General features: G+C 35.4%; 1 pseudogene; it reads left to right on the forward strand.

Annotated features, from left to right (window-relative positions):
- The first annotated feature begins 461 nt into the window (after nt 1-461).
- Nucleotides 462-558, forward strand: LOC122106381 (annotated as a pseudogene).
- Nucleotides 559-13616: the final 13058 nt, after the last annotated feature.

Consider the following 13616-nt stretch of genomic DNA (forward strand, 5'->3'; position numbering starts at 1 on the left):
TCAGGGTAAGATATTCTGGTTGGTCTGTTCCCACATGGAAGAAGGGTAAAGGCTCAGGTAGACATTTGTACCAGTAACACCTCATTTGGGAAAATGTCAGCTGAAGAAGTTTAGAAGTAGCTCTTAAGCAATGCTTACTTTGAATTCATTAGGTCCACAAAGCTAATTCAGTTGGATAAATAAGTACTTGAAAAAGCCATCACCTTTAGACCTATCTATAAATAATTGAGAGTACGATAAAATTCCAAATAAAAAGACTTGATAGTCATTGACAAAAAAAATTTGCAAATGTGAACAATCGACTGATCAATATAATTTTTCCAATATTCACAGAATTTTAGGGAAATAAGATCAATAGCATTGTTAGGAACAAGAAGGTTTCCTTGTTACAAGTAGGCACCCATAGATATAAGCCTGAATAAACATTGCATCATTAACAACTTAAATTTAGAGGATACTACATGCATCAGCAGCACTTATACTCAAATTACAATACAGAGATTAACATGGCACTTGCAAAAGGATAATGTGAAAATTTGAGAAGTATTCCATATTTTTCATTCTTCAGATGCAAGAAATGAAAAACAGTTATTAAAAGGTTGATTACAAAATTACAAAATTACAAAATTACAAGTGTAACAATACACGTAATTCATATAATTAAATTTAGTTTGACATCAGTGTATTAAATCTTCAGCTCAGAAAGGCGTTTACATAGCATAAAATTTACAAAACTTCAAATTAGACAACATTGTCATTTTATCCCAAAGAAAAATAAAGACCTAGAAAAAATAAGGAATCAAACTGTTTTTATATGGAATGCAATCGGAAAGGACACATTAATTAACCTATATATTATAAAGTAATGTAGAATTCAAAGTATATCTAGGAGAAAATAAAATAAATTATGAACATTATGCAAACATAGAATATAGAATATTTTAAAATATACTTTTTCAGACAAGCACCAGAAATATTTTACTTTCTGTACTACTCATTTCAACAGGTAAGTTAAAATTATTTCTGATTAAAAAAATCACAAACTCTGAAGAAATCATTATACATGTATACAAAAACTATTGAATACATTTTGACATCCAATGCAGGCAATTCATTTGGAAGAATTCCGCGGAATCCATGAATTTTTACAGTAAAATATTGGTGTTGCCGGGCACTGGTGGCTCATGCCTATAATCCTAGCTACACAGGAGGCTGAGATCTGAGAATCATTGTTCAAAGCCAGCCTGGAAAGGGAAGTCTGTGGTACTCTTATCTCCAATAAACCACTAGAAAACTGGAAGTGGAGCTGTGGCTCAAGTGGTAGAGTGCTCACCTTGAGCTGAAGAGCAGAGGGATAGCTCCCAGGCCCAGAGTTCAAGCCCCATGACAGACCAAAAAAAAAAAAAATATTGCTCTTATTTGTTTTGTGAAAATATTTTGTAGGGACACAAAAGATGGACTTGCATTTTTGAAATTTAAGAAACTTAACCCGAACATTAGGACTTAGTTGACCAATTTGTACAGCCCTCCACAACTTCATAGAGGGAATGACACATACTTATCCTTTTGGCAATATCAAATGCAGTTTCTTCTATGTTGTTCTTCAGGCCTGGTTTTATATAATGGTTCAACAGAAGGAGATCCAGCGTATCTTTGCTATCTCAATTCTCAGCAGCAAGATACAACGGGGTCAAGAGGCCTTTAGTTTAGGCATTGGTATCTGTATCATAATGAAGTAAGAAAGAAGCCACTCTGGTATTATTCCACGTATATGCACTGTGCAGGGGTGTCCAGTCATCTACAATTATTGTATGTGCCGCTTGAGACACCAACTCACTGACAATGTCTAAGTGTCCACTGTAGGCTTCTCAATGAAGAGGGGTATACTCATCGTCATCCCTAATATTCACATGAGTGGCCATTTGGAAAGAAGTCTCCACACTGTAGTAAGCCGAATATTTTTGGCAGCCCAATGAAGAAATTTGCTTGGATCTTTCTCCATTTTTTTTCTTTAATTGATACCATTCCTTACTTTTTCATATTGTTCCTCATATTCCTAAGAATTGCCTAACCAGAGACTTTGAGAGCCAGTGGGAATGAGGTATCCATGTATTTCCCTATTAGTTCACATTGGTTGAACTGGTCAGAAATATCCGGTGAATTTGCTGCATCTGTTTATTCACCATCATTTATTTTCTCTTTTTACAATTTTACTATTCGAAATTATTCTAACCGGAGAGTAAGGAATTGTTAGAGAACAGAGGAATGATGTTCCTCCGTATTCAAATGTACACACTGAAAATGAGGACCAGTGATGTCTTCATGTGCAGCTTATTCTAGGAATGAGAAAAAAGGAAATAATGTCTTCTATATATATGATTTGTTAAATGGCAGAGCAAAAAGTGAAATGATGCAACCAAAAATATAAAAGCAAAATAAATTAGGATAATTATGGAGCAATCATATTATTTATGAGAACCAAGAGAGGGAAAAAGAGAGAGACAGATGTGTAATGACCTATCTAGCCACAAAATCCATGCCTCTGATCAATTTATAGAGCAAACAAAATTTTATTTTTTTAAAAAGATGGAAATAGAATTTATGTATTTACTTGAAATTAGTAAATACATTTTTAGAAGCATACATAAAGAGACATAACTTTGACCAAATTACAGACAATAAACTAAATCCTTGATAATTCTAGTAACAGATCTGACTGAAATCAGTTGAATCACACTTTTCCTGTACAATGAAGGAATAGGAAGGTAGTCAAGCAGCAGAGAAGGCAGGGAGATTGTATCTGTGACAAAACTTTGTAGGAATTGGTATTGAGGATTTCTTACTGGTGATCCACTTGCAATGGAAGCATGATTCTGAACTATTGATTTAATCATTATATTCTACAAGAAGATAAATGAGAATTGATAGTTAAGGACTACTAATACATTTTGACCTTCTCACTAAGCACGTTCAATCATCAAAATCACATGAAGACAATAGATAGGCCTCCTTTTTAGATGAAAGCAAGTGTCTTTAAAAAAAAAAAAACAAGGAATGTATGTAGTCATGCAAAGGACTTCTATTTTACCAATGCCTCATACAATTTTCTAAGTTGGGTACCAATAAATAATGGATCTATCAGAAAGCTCTTAAAACTAATATGTTCAATAGTGAGTTCTCTTACACTATATCATGGTATTGTTTGGGTATGGTCTGAAGAATAAATTTACATTACTAACTTGAATTTCTGACAGGACAATATCCCCACTGTACATCTTGCTTCTATACTCTCATTTTTAAATTACTATCTAAGTATGTGCATTAGATAACTATTGAGGAAAAAATAGGAGCCACACTGATGGCTTATGTCTTTAATAGTAGTTAAACAGAAAGATGAAATCTGAGGATTGTGGTTTGAAAGCAGACCAAGAAAAAAAAGTCCATTAGAATCTGATTTGAAAGTAACCAGCAAAAGCTAAAAATGGAGCTGTGGTACAAGCAGTAAAATGCTAGTCTTGAGAAAACTGAAACAAAAAATAAATTCTGGGACAAAGCCAGGCCCTGAGTTCAAGCCCTAGTATTAACACCAAACAAATAAATTAATTAATAAGGTAATTAATTAATTAAAAATAAATTAAGTGGTCACATGTGGAGAAGCAGGTAAAATGTAACATGCGTGGTGATGGTTTATGTATTATTTTGTAATAAGGCATATTATCATTTGTCCTAATCACTAAAATTTTATTTGAACTTTTTTGTACAATAAATCCTGAATTTAGCATGCATATATATGTGTGTGTACATGTGCGAACATGTGTGTATGTGTATATGTGTGCATGTGCTGTTGCAATGTTGCTTGCCAATGTGGACAGGGTGAAGCTGAAAAGAGCTAACTGTGTTGCAATGTTTTTATATATCAGTGCTCTGTCATGTCTTTTCAGTGGAACCACACTTCTGTATATATTATTTGTCTAATAATAACGTCATCATAATCAAAGCATTTATAACATTAAGTTAGATAAAGAGTACGCTTTCAGCTCTTATTGTATGTTGGGTAAGAAGATACAGACATAATTAGGTAGTAAGTTATTTTGCTGTAAGTTGATTATCAGTACAAAATACGTATGTGACTTCTTAAATTGGTTATACTTTTAAGATACACTCATGGAGTGATTTGGACCGACTTGACCAAACAGGTATTACTCTCTGGTTATTCCTGTGAAACACAAGTTGGATAAACTCTTTCTGGATTTCTGTTGAAAATAACTTTCTTTGCAAGATCATATCTATTCTCACTAAGAGATAATCAAACCCATACTACGTTTGAATATCTCATCTTATTGTCTGAAAATAAGTATTGTGGATATGCTTGTTAGATATTCCTTTCAAAAACGAATAAACAAAAAGCATGTGTCATGTCCAGATTGTGGATGCATTTGAAGGTATTTTGTACATGCACAGGGATCTTTACTAATGGCTCTTTTGTGGGAGTAACTATGGCAACTTTAACAAAAAAGGCTTTTTGAATATCTTTTCCAATATACATAACATCCCAGAGCAAGTCTTGCAATTTCTGAAAATCCTTTGAATATTTTAGTATTATTTCATTTCATTGACTATAGAGCCAAAATTTCTGAAATAAATATTGTTAAGATCTGAAAATGTAAGTGGGTATATAGTCTTTTTTATGCGTCATTTTATGAAAACCCAGTTTTTATGAAAGTAAATGGAATAGAATAAAAGAATGTAAGTGACTTGGGTAAGCTAATTATTAGTATAACTTTGTTTTCTATTAACAGTCCATTGAATGTACATGATGCAGTTAAATTATTTCCTTTGTGTCTCTGTACTTCAGTGAGTTTTATAATCTTTATAGTTATGAGTGAGTTTTTGTATAAATAAAGGTCTTTTAAAACGATTAGGATTAACCTTGTGTTTTGTGTCCTACTCCCAAGAAAATGAGTTATTTTTAAGTGTTAATAGTTTATCATTATCATAGGGAATCATTATCATTTTCATAGGGAATTTAAAAATGCGGTAGTATTGATGTCTTTTAAAAAAAATTGTATTCACAAGTTGGAGAGTCTTTAATTCATACTTAGGTCTTGGTGTCTATGATTTTTAACCTCTCGTTCCTAACATTAATGATAGGTCAGACTGCATTTTTGGGTATATGAAAGGTAAAATATTTATCTGGGGTCAAATTGATTTTTATATCAGTCTTTCTTTAATAACATTTTAAAGTAGTACATTTCTCTCAAAATGTTGGGTATAAAAACCAATCAAAATACTTCTAATGGTAAACAATTTAGGTGAACTACAATGTGGAAATGATTGCTCCAAAAGACCTGCAGTCTGTTTCCGTCAGGAATTGGGCAGGTCATTCTTTCAGTAAGACTGTATTAACTAGAGATGGGGTCACCAGGCAGTGCAGTGTTGAGTGAAGGGATAAAATATGATTTCTACTATTTTGAGCTAGAAATCAAGAATGTTATAGTTTAGCAATTCCTTTCACCAGGGAGGTGTAAGTGATTATGAACTTGGACTTTTCATATTACAGTTACTTATTTTCTTTTTTTTTGTTGTTGTTGGTCATGGGGCTTGAACTCTGGGCTTGGGTACTGTCCCTGTGCTCTTCCACTCAAAGCGAGCACTCTACCACTTGGACCACAGTGCCACTCCCAGTTTACTAGTGGTTTATTAAAGATAAGAATCTCACAGTCTGTCCTGCCAGAGTTGGCTTTGAACCACAATCCTCAGATCTCAGCCTCTTGAGTAGCTGGCTTTGTAGGCATGAGCCACCAGTGTCCGGCTTAGTTACCTATTTTCTAAGAAAGATAAAGTGAAATATTATTAGAGTGTGCACAATAATTTTGGGATATTTTCCTAGAATTAGTAGACTGAGTGCTGGTATTTAGTTACAAAATAGAATGAGGTTATTTGATATGGTGGGAATGGACCGCAGGCTAACAGTTACCGTGTGTGCAATGTTGTACTAGTAATTGCAACTCTGAAGATTTAATATCATCAACTTAGAATTAAAAATAGAAGTAGTTCCACTTTATGGGATTATTGTGAGGATTAAATTAGATACCAAAGGTAAAGTACTTGGAAAAACAATCAGAGTTTGATACTTTCTACCTGTTATTTTATCATGTGATATATTCTAATATTTTTACTGCGATTTTTATATTGTGTCTATTTAGGATATGCAAAGTGATATATTCATATTAATTGCGTTGTTCACTTTTATGTCATTATGAGGAAAATACCTGCAAAGAAAATTTCTGAGCAGGAAATTATCATATTGACTCATTGTTTAAGATCAGATGTCTTCATCGTTTTTTTGTTTTTTTGGTTTATTTTTTTTTGGGTCCGGTCATGGGGCCTGAACTCTGGGCCTGGGCGCTGTCCCTCAGCTCTTCAGCACAAGGCTAACGCTCTACCACTTGAGCCACAGCGCCACTTCTGGCTTTTTTTTCTTTTTGCTTATGTGGTACTGAGGAATCGAACCCAGGGCCTCTGGCATGCAAGGCATGCCATCTACCACTGAGCCACCTTCCCAGGCCCATCATTTTTAATTATATTTTTATAAAATAGTTGTACATAGGGTTTTCCATTCAACGAATCGGTTTATAATTACAATGGATCTTTACAAAACTTTCTCACATCCTTCCAAACCTCACCCCACTTTCATTTTTTCTAGTTTCATACTATCTGCATTGAATATTATGGCTTCACTCTCTACTTCCAGAAGTCTATTTAATCCTTCCCTTTGACTTCCCCTCACCTTTTCCAAGTGATAGTCTCCTGGTATTCATTCTGTTGAATTAAAAGTTCAATTTTATAAGAAATTCCAACTTTTAAATACTCCTCTGCAGTGCTGGGAAGGTGGATCAGTGGTAGAGTGCTTGCCTTGCATGCCTGAGGCCCTGGGTTCGATTCCTCAGCACCACATAAGCAAAAAGAAAAAAAAACCAGAAGTGGCGCTGTGGCTCAAGTGGTAGAGCGCTAGCCTTGAGCTGAAGAGCTGAGGGACAGCACCCAGGCCCAGAGTTCAGGCCCCATGACTGAACCCAAAAATAAATAAATAAATAAATAAATACTCCACCGCAAATAGCATGCTTTGATTAATACTGTTGTTTAACTTGCATAAAATTCTGGCTTCCAAATACACATCCTTGGTGTGTCTGGCTCTGACTTCGTTTACTTAACATAATTTTAGATCTATCCATTTCTTTGCAAATGCTGTAACAGTCTTTATAATGGATGAGTGCAACCTAATTGCATATTTGTGCAACACTTTGTCGAACCATCCCTCCGCTAAAGGTCGTCTGGGCTGTTTCCATAAGTTTTCTACGGTGAATAGTGCAGTAGTGAACATGATTGTGAGAGCGATTTTACTGTAACCTTTTGGAAGAATTCATAACTATTTTTATGTGAGCAATCCTCTAGCCAATTTTCCAGAATAAGCATATCCCTTTCTTCATCTCCATCACAACGTTTATCAAGTCCTCAAAAACACACTACCCCCTACAGGTCTCAATCAGCTAAAACCACACTGTGCCCCTATTCTTTGTTGTTGTTGTTGTTGTTGTTGTTTTTTCTGTCCGGTCGAGGGGCCTGAACTCTGGGCCCCTCTGGTGCTGTCCCTCAGCTTTTCTGCTCAAGGCTAGCAATCTACCACTGGAGCCACAGCACCACTTCCAGCTTTCTTCTTTTTGCTTGTGTGGTGCTGAGGAATCAAACCCAGGGCCTCATGCATGCAAGGCAAAAGCTCTATCACTGAGCCACTTTACTAGCCCCAATGTGCCCATATTCTTTTAACACATTTTTTCATAATTTTACACATAATTTAGTGAGAATCTTCTATGTACTTTCCTAATGTGGGAATAAGGGATATGACAATAGAGTAAACGTAAGAGAAATGGAATTTAATTAGCTATTATCATATTTAAAATAATTTTCAGCTCTAACTCATAGTCTCACTATTATTTTAATCTTTATTCGATTACTTCACATAACCGCTAAATTATAACATATGCTTTAAATACAAAGGCAAAAAAGTGTGGTTTTACTTTGACACTCATGTGTGAGGATGCACAATATGGGCAAATAAAGGGATAGGAATTAATAGTCATTATCCATTTTGTTAAATGGTTTTCTCAAACTGATTCTCACAATTCATATTTCATTCAACAACAAGAAACATGACAATTCCCTTTGCTTTGCTCCTCATTAAACTTGTTTCCATGTTATTTTATAATGAAGGATGATTTCATAAATCTACTGTAGATATAAAAATATGTTAAAATATTTCTATATGTATGCATTGATATAAATATACACACATATATTATAAAGGTTATAATGATAAATTATAACATCTGTAACTGTACAATTTACTAAATTATTAAAAAAATGGATGGCTCAGGCCTGGAATCCTGGTTACTCAGGAGGCTGAGATCTGACCATCATGGTTTGAAGCCATCCTGGGCAGGAAAGTCCATGAGCCTCTTATCTCCAAACAACCAACAGAAAATCAGAATTGGAACTGTGGCTCAAAGTAGTAGAGTGATAGCCTTGAGAGAAAAGACTCAGAGATATCACCCAGGCTCTTAGATCAAGAACTAAAATCTCCCCCAAAAAAGTATTTAATTTACACCTGTGTAAGTAGAATATTTCCTTCACCCAAATGCACATCCATGCTCATTTGCAAGGTAACTCTGTTATGTCTGGAGTACCACATAATATTATCACTTAAGTACAAAGCATTGCAACATGGGTAAACTCTATCTCTCTCATGCATTTTTCTCCACTCAAATATTCAAATCTTACAATTATTCCCATTATTTAAAATCATAGTTTTTTTTCTTTAATACTCATAATATTAGAATTGGAATTGAGTGTCTTGTGTCTCCTAAATGGATCTTCTTAACACTTTGGCATGCCCCCAGCCCTAAATTATCCTGAATAACTTTCAGATAGAATCTCGCTTCCTACTTGTGTATGATCGTGGGCTCAATCTACTTCATGTTATTCTTCCTGGAATTTAGAATAACAGGTGCCTGGCATTGTGTACAGATCTTTCTGTCCAGTCTGAGCTTTAGCCACTATCCTCACAACAGTAGACTCCCATGTACTCAGGATTTTGATAAGCTTATCATAGCTATTTAAAAAAAATCTTTGCATTTCCTGCAGGTTCTTGAGTACTGAGTTAACTTGTTTTCTTGGGTTGTTTTTTTTCTTTTGAATGTGTGTGTTGAGTTGTTCTTCATTTTTCCTTTTGTTTCCTTCACTCAAGTTCTTACCATAGTGCTGAGAAACCAATTTTTTCTCAAGATAGTCAAGGTGAACATTATTTATTCCAAAACAATTCCAGTAATATTTAAACACCTTCAGGAATTTCGAGAAGATGGTGGAGAAGAACGTGGTGGCTAAACAAGTTCTCGCGTAGAAAGCAGTTCTAGTGTTCCAGTGAACAGTCCTAGGCACACCAAGTGTGCCATCACAGTACAGAGAATTTGGCCAGAGAGGGAAAATCCAGGTAAAGAGACAGATCTGAGCATTTTCCAGCAGCCATGGCTGGGGCGGCTGGGGCAGCTGTGGCAGCTGTGGTGGCATCCATAGCAACCATGCCTACAACCCAGAGAGTCTGGGACAAATACGAGCAGATTTTACTCAACACCAGCAAGAACTGACAAGTAGCAGATATCTTCATCTTGCAGATAGCAGACCAGAGACTACCTAGGAACCAACACTCCACCGTGAGTACAAAACTGACATCCTCATTCCTTCTCAAAGGGAACAGAAGAGGGAAGGCCACCCCTCCCCCCAACACAGGAGATATCCATCTTTGATACAGACAAAGGCCTGGCTAAGCAGTTAGCTCTAACTCAGTCCTTTGATGAAAACAAAAGAGTCATTTAGCGAGTCACAAGTACCTACCCTGACCTGCCATTCTCAACTTCACCCATGGGAAAGTCACCATATCCAGGCAGAGAAAGCTACACCCCCGAAGGAGTGGCTTTCTTCACTGGGTAAACAGAGCCAGAGGCTGCCCCCCTGCCTATGGCAACCCTGACAATCAATTGAAAATCAGTAAACATAAACCCTGAGAATGGCTACAGGCTGGGCTCTGTGAATGTCTCAAAAGCTAGCCTCTCAGGGAAAAGTTACTGTTTGCTGAAAGGCCTCAACTTTACCCAGAACCCAGCCTTATCACAGAAACTCTAAACTAGAGGAAACAGCCATCTCCCTCTTTTATGATACCTCCAACTGAACTAGCCTGGAAGGTGGTTCATAAAATCCTTGGCACTGCAGAGAATTTTTCTGCCTGCTCAAACCAACTGACTTCAAAAACCAATCAAGCCACAGGAAAACCAAACACCACAACCTGAGCAGAGACTTCAAGAGACTGGTTACAGACACAAGGGAGATACAGGATCTTCCCATCAATCCCCCAAAAACAAAATCAAAGAAGTCTTTTTTTGTATCTTTTTAAAATTTTTACTTTTTAATTATAAAAATTGTTTTTATTAATCTTTTTTTCTTACTCTTATAACTTTTATTTTAGGTGTATATGTGTGTATGTGTACTTTTTTAAAAAAAAATCTCTACTGACCTTTTGGTCTTTTTTGTTCTTTCTTTCTCATTTGTTTTACTTTTTCATCTTTTGTTCTTTTTGCATGAATTATTTGTTGTTCTGCTCATCCTCATATATACCTGTCACTGATTATAAGACCTTATCCCCCATTGTGTACATACTTAATCCAAAAATGTATTACTCAATTCAAAACCTCTTAAGATTAAATTCCTTACCCTTTAAGAGGCTAGTTCAAACAATAATAATTTTACCTATAAATTTGGACACAATTTATCCCAGTATATTATTGGCTCTATCCATCATGCACATAATTTATCACAAAATTTAAGTAGGAATTCCTTCATCCCTTTTTAATATTTTATATTTTCTGTAAAAAGATACTGCATGTACTATATTTTTTATTCATTGATATTTTAATTCTTTATGTTCATGAAATTATATTTTAAGATTTATGTCTCTGAACTTTTTGGTTTGTATGTTTCTTTTGTGACAAACTTATAACAAACACTATTATTGGGGTTACCATTATTTCTAATAAATATTCAGAGATTAAACTGACAAAAAAAGATTAAATTCCTTAATAGCAGTATTATCCATTTATACCTATACAATATTTGATGTATTTTTATTTTTTAGTTTTTCAAGTCTCCTTTCTATCCCTCCCCTCCTCTCATCCTATCTCCATTCATCTCTCAATATTACTTCTTTAAATTTTCATTACTTTTAAGAGTTTAAATATTTGTCTTTCCATTTTTTTCTGGTCCCTTTTTAAATTTTTTTCTTCTCTCTCTCCTATCATTCTTTCCAATCCATTTCCCTCTGTGAGATTAGGACGTGGTTAATTTCACTCGCCTTTTACCTTTCCATATCCCTCTAACCCTATTTTCCCGCACCTTTCTCCCTAAACATAATAATTTCTGGTTTGTCAAATTCTTCTTCGCTATTCTTTGCCCATTAATATGTAGTTGTTTAATGCTGAATAGACTGTATCTCTTGAACTAGATTGTATCCGCAGACTTTTGACTATGCAGTTACAGGACTTTGGTTGATGCTTGCCTAAAAATGGTGTTCTAGCACAAAACTGGCATTACTTTCATCCCAAAGGGGCAGAATAAGCAAGAAAAACACAAGGAAAATGGCAAGTCCGGGTATCTCAATTCCCACTCAAGATAATCAGGTGACAGAACAGATAATGTATAATCCAGAGGAGAGTTCCCAAAAAGTTCTACAAACACTACTGGTAAATATGGTGAATGAAAAGATTGAAACCCTGTAAAGGACTCAGTGTGTGTGTGATAGGGAGAGACAGGAGGCAAACCTAAGATCAAAACAGGAAGCTCATGGCTGTGAGGAAGCTGCTCAAAGATTGATACTGGAATTGCGTGAACAGGTTGAGAACACTAAAAGAGAAATAAAGGAATTGTGTGAGCAGGCTGAGATCAGTCAAAGAGAACTACAGAAGTTGCATGAACATGAGAAATCTAATCAAAGAGGAATAGAAGAATTGCAAGAGCGGGATGAGCATAGACAAAGATCTATAGAGCCATTCATGGAATCCACAAACAGACACCTGAAAGGAGTCAGGGAGACCACAAAGGAATGCTGAATGGAGTCCAACAGAAGGAATGGGAGTACAAGGAAACCATAACCAATCAACTAAGTGATTTGAGAATAAACATTGAACACCAAATTAAAAAAGTAAAGAATTTCATATAAGACCTAAAACAAAGCTCCAACAAAGCATTTGAAGCAATAAAAGCCGACCAATTAGAAAGAAAAGAAATGAAAAATATATAAAGTCTTGACAGTAGGTTAGACCATGCAGAAGATTGAATCTCCAGCATTGAAGACAGCCTAGGTATTATAGATAAAGACCATACAACTATCCAAGACAATTCCAAGAAATATGATAGATCTATTCAACACTTGAAAGACACCATCAGAAGGCCTTATCTGAGGGAAATGGGTGTAGAGGAGCACATAGATACAGAAGTTAATGGTTTAGAAAATTTGTTTATCAGGCTCCCAGCAGAGAACTTCCAAACACACAAAAAGATAGGCATATTCAGATATAAGAAGCTTTTAGAATTCCAAATAAACCAGACAAGAACAGGACATCCCATAGTCACATTATAATCCACACAGGATCAATTCAGACCAAGGAAAAGATCCTTACAGCTGTCAAGGAGAAAAGATCAGTCACCTATAAAAGAAAACCAATTAGAATCACCTCAGATTTGTCAACAGAGACAATTAAAGCAAGAAGAGCCTGAAATGATGTATGCCATGCCCTAAAGACAAACAACTATCAACCAAGAATAGTGTACCCAGCTAAACTCTCCTTCATAACTGAAGGTCAAATAAAACTCTTCCATAGCAAAGAAAAATAAACAATATATCTCCACCAAATCAGCTCTACAAAAGCTACTTAAAGATGTCCTACACATAGAAAACCAACAAGACCATAATAAAGGCCAAGAAACCACACTCAAACAGAATCCAAGAACCATAGGAAGAACCCAGTACGCGTAGCCCCCAAGAAGGTGGATAAAATGGCAGGAACACCCAAATAACGCTCAGTCTTATCTCTCAATATTAACGGATCTAACTCTCCAATTAAGCGACATAGACTGTCTAGTTGGTTTAAAATGAAAGATTCTTCTATCTGCTACCTTCAGGAATCACAACTTGCCCATAAAAAAACAAACACATTTTGAAAGTGAAGGCTGGAACAAAATCTACCAAGCAAATGGCCCCCATAAATAGGCAGGAGTTGCAATCCTAATATCAGATAAAATAGACTTCAAATTAAAATTATTGAGAAGAGATAAAGAAGGTTACTACATACTAATTAAGGGATCTCTCCTTCAGGAGGATATTACAATTCTAAATATTGTCAAACAATAGTGCACCCAAATTTATCCAAGAAATACTACTTTAAATCTCACATAGATCCAAAGACATTAATTGTTGGGGACTTTAACACACAACTATCCCCACTAAATAGATC

The sequence above is a fragment of the Dipodomys spectabilis genome, unplaced genomic scaffold (genome assembly GCF_019054845.1).
Source record: "Dipodomys spectabilis isolate Male_0828 unplaced genomic scaffold, ASM1905484v1 ptg000039l, whole genome shotgun sequence".
Classification (NCBI taxonomy): Eukaryota; Metazoa; Chordata; class Mammalia; order Rodentia; family Heteromyidae; genus Dipodomys; species Dipodomys spectabilis.